This window comes from Peromyscus eremicus, chromosome 2, assembly GCF_949786415.1.
Source record: "Peromyscus eremicus chromosome 2, PerEre_H2_v1, whole genome shotgun sequence".
NCBI classification, from domain to species: domain Eukaryota; kingdom Metazoa; phylum Chordata; class Mammalia; order Rodentia; family Cricetidae; genus Peromyscus; species Peromyscus eremicus.
Window position 1 is genome coordinate 145,524,142 of NC_081417.1, and position 13,199 is coordinate 145,537,340.

At 49.1% G+C, this 13,199-nt stretch overlaps 1 protein-coding gene across 1 annotated transcript in view; it reads right to left on the reverse strand.

Annotated features, from left to right (window-relative positions):
• The window catches only part of Man1c1 (mannosidase alpha class 1C member 1), a 148,181-nt gene that overhangs the window by 47,614 nt on the left and 87,368 nt on the right, over nucleotides 1-13,199 (reverse strand). The gene's annotated exons all lie outside the window — the stretch shown is intronic.

Sequence of the window (13,199 nt, forward strand, 5' to 3'; positions counted from 1 at the left end):
GCCCTCTCAAGAGCTCGTACAGAGAGGTGCGAGGCTGCTACATGGACAAGGCCTGTGCTTCAGTCTGCAGTTCGGTGGGACCTGGGGCTGTTCTGATCAAGAGAATGTGGGTACGAGTTCCATATGCCACCAGACGCCCCGGCCCATAAAACCCTCCAAGGCCATGTGACCGCGGGAATCACCAGCATGCTTCCAACACCCTGAGTCCCTAAGAGCCTGTGAGCAGCAGAAGAGACACCCCCTCCTCCATCAGCTTGCTTTCAGATGAGTGAGAGCTAGTAAGAAGCTGCTGCCTCGATGTCCTGAGAGTTCTGGGTTTACCTGTTATAGCAGCTAACCTGATCTTATACACATATGCCCACTAATGGCCTGGCCTCAGACACCTGCCTGCAGCTCTCAGGTTCGTTCTCACAGACCTCTGTGAAGGCTCAACAGGACCCCAAGTACAAGAGGTGCCTTGTGGGGAGGGTAAGATTGGAGGTCCGCCCATGTCCATCACTGAGATTTCTGGCCTGGGTCTCTGAGCCATAGGCTGCTGAACAGGATTGAGCATGCTCCCTGAAAGCAGGGGGTAGCTCCAGCTGAGGGAAGAGGAGCCCAGATTCACTGCTGGTCCTGACCCAGAGAGAGATTCACTCCAAGCATTAGTTCTACCTCTTAGCAGACCAGAGAGGTAGCTAAGGCTCCCTGGGGGGCGGTGGGGAGGAGGGCGGCTAAGACAGGAAGGTCAGGCAGGCTTCCACTGCAGGCTGCTCCCCCGGGAAGGAGAGGGCCCGGTTCCCCCAGGATAGCTTCTCAGCCTCTCGCAGCTCATTAGCAGGAAATCACCCTCCCTGCCAGGAAGATGCTCGCCTGATTTTCAGACATGTCAGGCAGACTGTGTTATCAAAACTTGTCATGTCTTCTGGAGGCCCCAAACACTTCGCTGCATCCTCTGCCAAGCTCTGATCCACACGAGCATGCTGCCTTCAAGAATCAGCACTGAGTGCTCTGTCAGCATGGGTGGCTGGAGTCGCTTGGGATTAAATCTGCCTACGTCGTGGCTGAGGCTCAGCCCAACCTCAGATCTGGAGCACCCCACATTCTGGCCCAGGAGTGTTGCAGCCTTTGCAGACAGGCGACAAGCTGCCTCTCTGACTATGGGAGACTTCCACAGGACCCAGGGCCATCCCTTGTCATTTTGATGGACAAGGGTGGTTCTTCTGCCCCAGCTAGGAGCAGGGTCGAGAATGCTTCGCTTGGTCCCTAGAATCTGGGGTTGGGAACCAGGCCACCCCATCACACACTAGGGCACCCACTGACCCAATCATCAGCAGACACCAGCCTTCACCCATTTACTTCCCTCGGTTCCTCACTGGCTCTATCTGGTGACATAAGGGATCCTCATGCTACCCATGGGAATGAAAGTCATTGGTGTCCTGGACCATGGCAAGGGTCTCACCCAGTTATTAATTGTTGTTAGTTATTATCCCTATTTTACAGAGGAGGAAATCAAGGCTCATGCAAGTTAAGTGACAGGCATCCAAGGCCAGCCGGTTAGTTTACTCAGTGGTCATCTGACCTGGGTCTAGCTACTTCCAAAACTGTCGCCACCATCTGTGTGAAGACCCCTACATGGAAGTGTGACACTGAAAATGTTTCTCTCGATCCTCAACAATTTACAGCATGGGTTGTGGCGGTACCTCCATGTCCAAATGACAGGTTCAGAGAGGTTTAGCAACTTGTCCAAGACTGCACAGTAAAGCAGGGGCTGATGCAGGGTAAATGACAATACAAAGTTCTCCACTAGAGTCAATGACCTCTCCCCTACTACCACCAGATCCTTAAGCCAGTATAACAACTTAACTGCACTCTAATTCCTGTATACCCACAGTAACTGTGGTTCCCACCCGTTTTCCAAGGAGCTTCTTGTTGCAGCAGAGACCGCTGTAGAAAGCCACAACTGGTTAAAATACAGAGAACAGCTGACCATAGGGTGCCCAGCCCCAGAGGGTACATCTACAACACACCCCCTGCACCTGATACTCAGGGAACAGTTTTGAAAGAGGAGACAAACAAATCACAAGAGTCACTGGACATCTGCAGAGCAAGTATCTGTAGCTGGAGTTATCTCCAGTCCTGCCCGGGCCGCAGCCCCTCAGACCCAAATAAACACACAGAGACTTATATTACTTATTTATTTATTTATTTATTTATTTATTTTTATTTTTATTTATTTATTTATTTTTTTTGGTTTTTTGAGACAGGGTTTCTCTGTGTAGCTTTGCGCCTCTCCTGGCACTCACTTGGTAGCCCAGGCTGGCCTCAAACTCACAGAGATCCCCCTGGCTCTGCCTCCCAAGTGCTGGGATTAAAGGTGTGCGCCACCACCCCCGGCTGAGACTTATATTACTTATAAACTGTATGGCCATGGCAGGCTTTTTGCTATCTAGTTCTTCTATCTTAAATTAACCTATTTCTATAAATCTATACCTTGCCATGTGGCTCATGGCTTACCAGTACTTTTACATCTTACTTCTCATGGCGGCGGCGGCGGCAGCTGGCAGCGTCTCCTCACTCAGCCTTCACTTCCCAAAATTCTCCTCTCTCCTTATCCCACCTATACTATACTTCCTGCCTGGCTCCTGGACAATGAGCACTTTATTTATCAATCAATCAGAGCAACACATTCACAGCATACAGAAAGACATCCCCAGCAAGTATCTTCCGTATATGACAAGAAATATCAACAAGGTGGCTGCCTGATTGATACCCACACAAGACAACATCAGCTGACGTGCCAACGTGGAGGAGGGAAATCTCATGTGACCCGACCCCTAGCTGGGGAGCTACAGGCAAGGAATGGCGGTTGAGATGGGGAGAATTGGTCTTCTCCAGGGATGAGCCCACTGACAGGTTACGCAATCCTAAACGGTCACCCCTAAACATAAACACATATGAGCCACTCTAAGTGAACTCGGCGGGTTGTATTTGTGTGTGTATTTGTGTGTGTGTGTGTAACAATAACAACTAAGAGGATAATGTCATGAGGTTGAGAGGGGGTTGGGGGTGCATAGCAGGAGTTGGAATAGGGGGGGTGGACATGATGTAAATACGGTACTCGTGTTTGACAGTCTCAAAAAAAAATTAAACATACATCCACCACCACCACCACCCCCCGAGCGCCCAGCAGTAGGAAGCGTGGCCTGATGTTTACAGTGTCATGTGATTGTGCTTCCTTCCTACACCATGTGTGTCATAAGTGAGGTGGGACCTACTTGGGGAACCCTGAGAAGGAGGTGTCAAGGTTCCACAAAGAGAAGGAAGCAGGTGCAATGCTGGGTATCCACTTTATCGAGAAGTCTGTGTGGATCAGACAGGGATCTGGCCACAGAGGACCCAGCACAAGAGTTCTCCAGCTCCCTAATGCACCCTTTAATATAGTTCCTCATGTTATGCTGACCCCCAACCTTAAAATGATTTCATTGCTACTTCATAACTGTAATTTTGCTACTGTTATGGATCTTAATGTAAATATCTTATGTTTTTCTGATGGTCTTAGGTGACCCCTGTGAAAGGGTCATTCAACTTCCCGGGGGTCATGACCTACATGTTGAGAACCACTGACCCAGCATGGTGGGGCTGGCATCTTCTGTGAGTTCAGTCATTCTTGGCTGCATGCTCGGACGGCTAATGGTTAAGGTGAACAAGATCCAGGGGTACAGGCGTGGTACTCAACCTTTCCTTGGCCTGGAGGGGGGAGCCCCTCCCTCCACCAGGTGTAGAAGCCACCTGGCCGCATCCTCTCCAGCTCACAGCAGCTCAGCCAAGCCTCTGTGCTGGCTGCGATTCAAGTATCTGAGGCCGTGTTCTCCAGGACTGGCATGCCGGGGCTGCCACAGCCACTGTGACTCCAGCTGTGACAAGGGCTGCATGCCCACAGCCCCATCATAGAAGTCACAGTCTAGTACTGCTCTTCAGCGGGTGCTGAAAGGGCCTTTGTGATTCACTCTGCCTAAGCAGGTCAGCACCCCCCTTGTATCATGGGCAGTTGCTTCAATTTGCCCAGGCTATGCTATCTACCCAGACTCCCCTCCTCCTGAACTCTGATTCTCCAGCTCACATGGGCACACCTACTTTTCCCTGATGTCCCTAGATCTGTCCCCTATCTCAGAGGGCCCAGAGTCTCCTCAAAGGCCACACAACTTAAACTTCCATTAAACAAGCATTTTGAGAGAATTCCCCAGAAAGTGTCAAGTGAGACAAAGTTAGTCAAGACAGATGGGAGAAGGGTAGGAAAGCAAAACCAGATGTCTGAGAACACTGCTAGTGTGTTCTGGAAAGCCTGCTGGGGTCTCTGAGGGCCTAGGCATCTTTCTCAACTCCCTCCTGGGAGCCTCCAGACTCTCCCTAACTCATTCTGCCCGCTCTTCTATGGCCATTCTTTGAAGCTCAGCTCAGTGTTAGCAATTCTGTGAAGCTCCCGGGAGTGACGTCCATAACTGCTTCCCCAGGAGCCCACAACTCCGACCTCATGATGACGTATGGACTCTTCGGGAAAGGAGAGATGTTGGGAGCAAGGTCATGACCGGTTCACCTTTGCATCTTGGCTTACAGCTGGCCAGAGAACGAAAGAGCCTTTGCTCAGGCTCAGAGGTTCCTCTCATCCCACCTGCCCCTGGGCCTTCCCTCCCAGTCACAGGGGAATAAAGTGCCTCTGCTTGTCCCCTCCACCTTGGTATTCACAGGGCTTTTAATGGTGCTTTGACAAAAGGCAGCTCCCACATTCGTCTTCCTTGGCTAATTACATTTCCCAATTGCAACGCTTATCTCTGGGCTGGTGTTAAAGACATAATCAGTTTCCAGAATGGATTCAAAGGAGGTGAGAAGTAAGAAAGTAATTAAGCCAACTTCTGATTGAATCAAATAATTAAGCAGATTAAGTCGACCTCCTGTGATCAACAGCCCAAGCAGGAGCCTAGAGGTCGATGCTGATGGAGAGATCATTCCTGACGGGCTTCGAGACAGGCAGTGCGGCCTCCCAGCTGAGGTAAGAGAGTGAGTAACGCAAATCAGGGCAGTGGGATGCTTGATTGGACAAAATACTTTGGGGTCAGCAGAAGGAAAACAGAGGGTGTGGGTGAGGCTCTGTTTCAGAGCAGTGTGGGGACCCCCCACGGTAGAGGGGTACACGGGTCCAGCTCTTCACCTTGACCTGCGCCGATGCCCTGTATGACACAGTAGGTCATCATCTCCTCTGTGTTCCTTTCGTCAACGATAGCAAATGTGACCCAAGTAATGGTTTCAAAAGGCACTTCTAGGAGCTGAGGAGATGGCAAGGTCGGCTCAGGAGGACCTGAGTTCAATCCCCCAGGACCCAAGTAAAAAGCTGGTGGCATGCACTTATAATCTCAGTGCTGATGGAAGGCAGGAGACCCTCTGGGAGTGCTGGCCAGCACTACCCTAAGGGGCGGGCCAGATCCTAGGGAGAAACCTGGACTCCAACAGCAAGGCAGATGGTGCCTGAGGAATGTCTCCGGAGGCTGACCCTTGACTTCTACAGACACATGCACACCCGTGCATGCTCCACTCAGACACACATACACACACGAACACACAGTCACCAGCACATCGCTACCAAAGGCACTGGCATACTCCACTTGCTTTCTTGCTCCACCCGCAGCTGCCTCCAGATCCTAATATCCCAGACGACGGTCCCTAGGTCAGCTGACAGTCATGATCCACACGTTTGCCTGGGCCAGCTGGACTCTGGAGGCCCCAGCGTTGGATGCTGATGGCTGATCAGCCAGGATGGCTTCCCTGCAGCCCTAGCCTCTAGAAGGTTCCCTGGTTTCCAGCAACACAGTCAGGTACCCTGGCATCAGAAGAAACTCATCTGATCCTCACAAAGGCTCCTGGGCAGGTGCTAGGCTGGGGCTCATTTTTATAGCCCCTCAGACACGCAGAGAATCTATCAATTATGAGCTAGGGGAGGGCTAGAGAGATGACTCAGCAGTAAAGAACACTGGCTGCTCCTCCTGAGGACCTGAGTTCAATTCCCAACACCCACATGGCAGCTAAAAACTGTAACTCCAGTTCCAGGGGCCCAACAGCCTCTTCTGGTCTCTGCACATGTGTGATGCCCATACATACATGCAGACAAAACATCCATATATATATATAATAGAAACAAAAAAAAAGAGCTAGAGACTGGCTAAGGATGCTGAAGCAGAGGGATCCCCTAGCCCCTAACTCCCAGGAACCAAGGGGAATACTTAGAGAAAATGGACCCACCCACAAGGATGTCCCATCCACAAGCCGCTGGGAACAGAGCGACGAGAACCAACCTAGCAGATACAAACAACTTAATCAGAGAGTGTTATTGTTTGTTTGTTTTGTTTGTTTGTTTTGTTCTCTTTTTCTCTTGTTGGGAGGCCTGCCACCCAGCTCCCAAATAAATCACACACAGAGACTTATTCTTACCTGTGAATGTCCAGCCTCAGATTGGCTTAGTTTCTAGCCACCTTTTCTCAACTTAGCCCGTCTACCTTTTGCCTCTGGGGTCAGCAGAAGGAAAACAGGGTGAGGGTGAGGCTCTGTTTCCCATTTTCTTACCTCTGTAAATCTCACTTTTTCTCCATGGCTGGCTGTGTAGCTGGGTGGCTGGCCCCTAGAGTCCTCCTCCTTCTCTGGCTCCTCGATCCCTTTTCTTCCAGATTTCTCCTTCTATACATTCTCTCTGCCTGCCAGCCCCATCTATCCTTTCTCCTGCCTTGCTATTGGCCATTCAGCTCTTTATTAGACCATCAGGTGTGTTAGACAGGCACAGTAACACAGCTTCAGAGTTAAACAAATGCAACATAAACAAAAGTAACACACCTTAAAATAATATTCCCCAACAGAGAGTTGAAGATAGAGCTGAGGAAAACATCCTGACACAGAACCCACGGCACATCCCAACTGCAGCAGCTCCAGAAATACCCAAGATGGCAGCTAGAGACATAATTCAGGACAGTGGACAACAGACCGAGGGGACGCACACTAAGACTTGCCACTGTGACATTTCAGAAAACTGAGAACACAAAGTAGGTCTTATGAGCTTCTAGAGAAAAACACACCACTCGTATCTACCTGAGCAATTGGGTGAGGAACAGCACCAGGTTTCTCTTCGGGGATGCCGGAATCTAAAAACTGGGTCCATTTCAAAAGCCCAAGGGAAAACTACTTATGATCCTTACCTCAGCCTAATCATGAAGCCTGAGAGCCGAACAGAGTTCAGATTTCAAAATTTCAACCATTTCTTTCTTTCCCCCACACCCCTCCCTGCCTTTCCATCTACTGGATAGAGAGGCCATAGGGGTGTGCTGGGGGATGACGAACCAGGAGATGACCAGAGCTGTCACGCTGGATGGCTGGAGGCCAACGCTTTCCTCCAGGGCCAGTAATAAACGAAGATGCTGCCATGCTTTAGATGTAAAATGCTCCCCAAAGGCCCAAGTGTTTGAACACTTTACCCCTGGATGGTGGTGCAGTTCTGAGAGGCTGTGGAATCTTCAGAGGTAAAGTTTGGCTGGAGGAGGTGGGTCTCTAGGGGTATGCCATGAGAGGTATAGCCTGGCCCATGTCCTGTTCCATCATGATGTGAGGAGGTGAGTCCCCGCTGCCCACTTCTCCCATGGTGGAGCCACATGCCTCCATGCGGTCCCCCCCATGATGGATCCTCACTGTGAGCTGGAATCAACCTTTCTCTCTAAGTTGCTTCCACCGGGCACTCTGTCACAGCCACCGGAAGAACCGTGAACTAGTATGGCTGCCCACTTCACACTACATCAGAGTCTAGACAGGGCGATTAGGCAGACAGGAGAAATGAAAGGCATGCTGGTGGTGGGAAAGGGGGAACTATCTCTGTGGGTGGCACAGCTTGTAAATAAAACACTTGATCTATTAAAACATGACAGAGCAAAGAGTTCAGCAAGGTGGCGGCATTCAGTTGTGTTTTATGCACCAGCAATGGACATTCCAAAAGTGAAATTAAAGAAGAACTTTGCTTGGAAAAGGTATAAAAAAAAGAATACATATGTACAAATTTAACAATAATCTGCCAGAGTTAGACATTAAACAGAAAACTATTGAAATCACTATTAAATTAACTGAATATTTATTTTGTTCTTTTTGAGACAGGGTCTTACTAGGTATCATTGGCTAGCCTGGAACTCCCTATGTAGACTAACTCATAAAGATCTGCCTTCCAAGTGCTGGGACTAAAGGTGTGTGCCATCATACCTGGCTTATTTTATTTTCAAATAAACAAATTTATTTCTAAATAAGTAGAAAAAGATCTCATAGTTGTGGTTTGGAAGTCAAAATTATTAAGAAGTCAAAAGTCCCCAAACTGGCCTATAAATTCAATGCAATCCCAATCAAAATCCCAACTGGATTTTATTTCTTTCTTCATTTATTTTGTAGAAGTTGGCAGGCTGGTACTAAGTTTATATAGAAATAGACAGAACCCAGGAGCAGCCAGATGCCACCAAAGAGCAAGGAGGAACTCACACGTCCTGTAACATTCATGCTCGCTATTCCAGGCTTACAGACCATCACTGTTAAGGAAGCAGGAACTTGAAACAGTTGGTCACATTACATCCACGCTCCGGAGCAGACAGAAATGAATGCAGGCATGCTCCCTCACTCCCACATGCTGTATTCTGCTCAGTTTCTCCACTCCCATACAGTTCAGGACTGCCTGCCTAGGAAATAGTGCCACCCACGGTGGGCTGAATCTCTCCACTTCAGTTAACTTAAGACGATCCCCCATAGATATGCCCACAGGCCAGCCTAATGTAGACAGTCCCTCACTGAGACTTTCTTCCTAGGAGAAGAAATGGTCGGTTGCTAATGAAAGCTAAACATCACAATCTGTAACAGAAGAAAGATAGGAAGAAGGGAAGGAGGCAGGGGGAAGGAGGGAGAATGAGAATAACATGAATGAATTTGAATGGAACCTCCCCCGATGTCCATTCTGCCTTGATTGCTACAAAAATAGGAGCTACTGTGTTTCTAGCTGAGCACACGGCCATGAGAATAAAGACCAAGTCACCTAGCAGCCATGTACAGGCATGTGACCAAGCTCTGGCCAATAAGCTATCAGCTAAAGTGGTGTGTGTAATTTCTAGGAAATACATTTAAAGAGAAGGGACAGTCTTGTCTTTTTTTCTGTTCCTGGAATATGGTGTGGATGGAATATGGTCATGATGACTGGAGCCACAGCAGCTATCTTGGACCACAAGGTAGATGCCACCACTCAGGATGAATTGGGGCACCCGAGTCCCCAGTAACAGCAGAGTCAGTACTGCAATCCTAGATGACCTTGACTTGGGGCAGGGGTAAAATTCTACTTTAAGTCATTGCTGTTTTGGGCTTTCCATCAGTTCCACCGAAATGTAATTCTAATTAATACAATGAACAAAGGCAGAGGTGAGGGGTGATGAGCTAATGTCCCGAGTGCCTCAGGCTCTCCGGGACAGCACCACTGTCATTTGACTCTAGGCTGTTTGAGGGCACAGCCCTGGTTTTTCTCATGCACCGGCCGACAGGCCCTGGCACATTGGTACTCAGTAAAGATCAAGCCATGCGCAAGTCTCAGCCTCAGTCAAGAGAGACAAGTTGCTCTGAGGTGCCTGAGTCCCGATGTCACCACGGTCATCCCTGCATCTCTTCTAGAAGCTTCTTGCAAAGCCTCAGCTGCTTGCTGAGGGAAAATTCTGGATCAAGGCTGGCATAAAAGGTGTGAGGATCCACACTGCAGCCTCAGGTTGGGGGGTTGGTAGCCCTTGAGTTGCGCTCTAGAACATGGTTGCGCTTTCAGTGTGAAATGTCTCTCACAGGCTCATGTGTTTGAACACCGGGTCACTGAGGACATTAGCCTACAGCAGTGGTTCTCAACCTGTGGGTCATGACCCCTTGGGGAGGTCAAACGACCCTTCTACAGGGGTCGCCTATCAGAGATCCTGTATATCAGCCATGTACATTACGATTCATAACAGTAGCAAAATTGGTCATAAGTAGCAATGGAAGGAATTCTACGGTTGGGGGTCACTACAAGAGGAACTGTATTGAAGGGTCGCAGCATCTTGAAGGTTGAGAATCACTGGCCTAGAGGGACATACATATATATACATAGCCCCTGCTTCCAGCCCAAGGTCTTTGCTTCCTGATATGCAACTGAATAAGCCAAGAAGCCCTGAGCTTAGCTGCCATGGTCTCCCCAGCATGATGGACTGTAAACCTTCCAACCACGAATCCGAACAGCGCTCTTCCCCTCTAAGGCGTACACTTTGTCACAGCTACAAGTAAAGTACCAATACAGGCCCCTCCCTGCTCCCTGCTCCCAACCCCTGCACTGCTCCGGGGCAGACCTGTGGATGACCATGTGATCTTGGCCCGAGTGGGCCTCCACACCCTCCATTCCTCTGCAAACAAAGATTAGTGAGGGACAGACAGAACCACAGACACACATGAAGGTGACCAGAGCTGACCTCGAGGACTGAGTGAGACGGTCGGGAAAGTAAACTCACCCCGCACAGGCACAATGGTGGCCTGAATGAGAACCACCCCACAGGCTCATATGTTTAAATGCTTGGTCCCCAGTGAGCGGAACTGTTTGGGGAGGATTAGGAGGTGTGGCCTTGTTGGAGGAGGTGTGTCACTGGGGGTGGGCTTTGAGGTTTCAAAAGCCCAATCTAGGCCCAGTCTGTCTCTATTTCTTCCCTTTCCCTCTTTCTTTCTCCCTCCCTCTCTCTCTCTCTCTCTCTCTCTCTCTCTCTCTCTCTCTCTCTCTGCTGCCTGCAGATCAGGATGCAAAGCTCTCAGCTACCTCTCCAGCACCATGCTGCCTGCCTGCTTGTCACCATGCTCCCACCATGACAGTCATGGACTAACCCTCTGAAACTACAAGCAAAGCCCTCAATTAAACACTTTCTTTTGTAAGAGTTGCTTTGGTTATGGTGTCTCTCCACAGCAAAAGAACACTAACTAAGACAAATGCCAACTGCGTATGTAGATGGAGGCCCCGTTGCCAGCACCAGCTCATCAAAGTGAAAGAAGGAGGGGCCAATCTGAGACAGAGAAAACGGGCTCTGGACACAGTGAGGCTTGCTCCCTGGATCAAGCTGAGCCTGAAGTCCAGAGCTAATGACTTTGAACCAAATAATCTGGTAAATTCCTTTTGGATTTAAATGGCCTCTGGTCAATCATAAGTTACTTCTCTCCAGAGTACAGGGTCAATGTCACCCTAGGGCAGTGGTTCTCAATCTGAGGGTCATGACAGACATTTACACTAAGATTCATACAACAGTAGCAAAATTACAGTTATGAAGTAGGAACGAAAATAATTTTAAGATTGGGGTGTCACCACTACATGAGGAACTGTGTTAAAGGGACCATGTTGCCACATTAGGAAGGTTGAGAATCACTGTGGGTAGGTGCAGCTTTTGCCTCCTTTGTTGGGGGTGGGGTGGGGGTTGGGGTGCTACTGCAGCCCCAGGCATGGTAGTGACTCCACTCCTGAGTCTGGCTGCATCTGAGAACTCAAACAAGGCTCATCCATTCTACCTGCTCTGCGGCATTGTGAACCAACCTCACACTGTAAGTGTTGCAAAACTCCTCCTATAAAAACGCAGGAATCGAAAATGTTAATCCGAGAATTAGTGGGCATTTGTCTTTTTGTGGATGGGTATAATTTCCTCCTGTTAATATTTTTTTTATCTGCTTTCTGAGCCCATCTCATTTATCTGAGCTTTCAAAAGCTCATGCAAAACACACACTGCACTTGAGCTATAAAATCGATGCTGCCAGGAAGCATCTTCACCGGGATTGCCATGAAATCCTCCCCCTGCCTCTAAGAGGCCGACTGCAAACACTTCTAAACACCAATAGACGCCAGGAGAGTTTTACTTATAAATAGGCTTTTCCCTAATTACCAAATTGAGAAAATGTAAATTTAAGTAATGTACATATTTTTTGGTTTTTGTGAGAGTCTTAAGTAGCCCAGGCTATGTAGCTCAGGTTAGCCTCTGGATCTTCCTGCTTCTACCTCCTGGGTGCTAGGATTACAGTCATGAGCCATTGTATACAGCTGTATTTTTTCAGTGTGTGTGTGTGTGTGTGTGTGTGTGTGTGTGTGTGTCCACAGGCTCACATAAGGTATCTTCCTCAATTGCTTTTCCACTTTTTTTTTTTTTGGAGACACAGTCTCTCACTGAACCTGGACCTTGTCCGCTAGACTGACCGGCCAGTTAGCCCTTGGATTCTTCCTGTCTCAGCTTCCCCGCGCTGATGTGGATTTTACATGGGTAGGGGATCTGAACTTAGGTTCTCCTGCTTGCACAGAAGGTCCTTTACCACACGGGCCATCTCCTCAACACCCCTCCCTTTCATTTTTAAAGAGGAAAAGAAACCATATTAGTGTGGGCTCCAAGCCCCTTCCCTCCCTCAAGCCCCGGAGACAACTGACTTTAACTAAAACCCACTCGTCCTGGCAGAGGATGGCTTGCCGCAATTTGCGTGAGTGCTTCTGCAGACAAATGGATGGATTGCAGGCCTTAGATTTTTGCCCAAATGACAAAAGAAGCAATTATGCTCCCTCGTCACTTCCCGACTCCGAAGAACTCTATTAAGAGAATAATTTGAGCTGACTCGCTGCTACTCTGCATTTTAAAGTGTGATCTCTTTCAATGCCACCAACATTTCTTCCCCTTTTAAAAATGAGTGGTATTTAAGGAAAAATGCCAGCTGGGTGTCTATTTGAGGAGGGGCTGTGGGAGACTCGAGGCTGATTTAACTGCCTCTTGAAGCCAGTTGCTTGGGAGTGCATGAGAAGCCTGGCGCCTGGGACCACAGTGCGGTCACGTGGGCCTGCTGGCTCTGGTCACCTGCCTCTGGGCTTGTCTCCTGCTGCCCAGTGATGGAGGGCTTTGTGTGGGACTGTCCAGCCATAGGCTTCTAGATCTGCCCAGCTGAGGGAAAGCCCACACTGAGGGGTTCTGGAGTTGCATCCAAAAGAGGCCCAGCCACACATCCTGTACAGTCCTGTAAAGGCTGTAATACAGTGACTTATACGTCTGGCTCAGCTCAGGACCTGGCATACAGAGGCGCTCAATAAATGCAGAAGGAACGGTGCAGTGAAAAACTTGGCTTTTGGGTCCATCCATTTCAGCAAACGG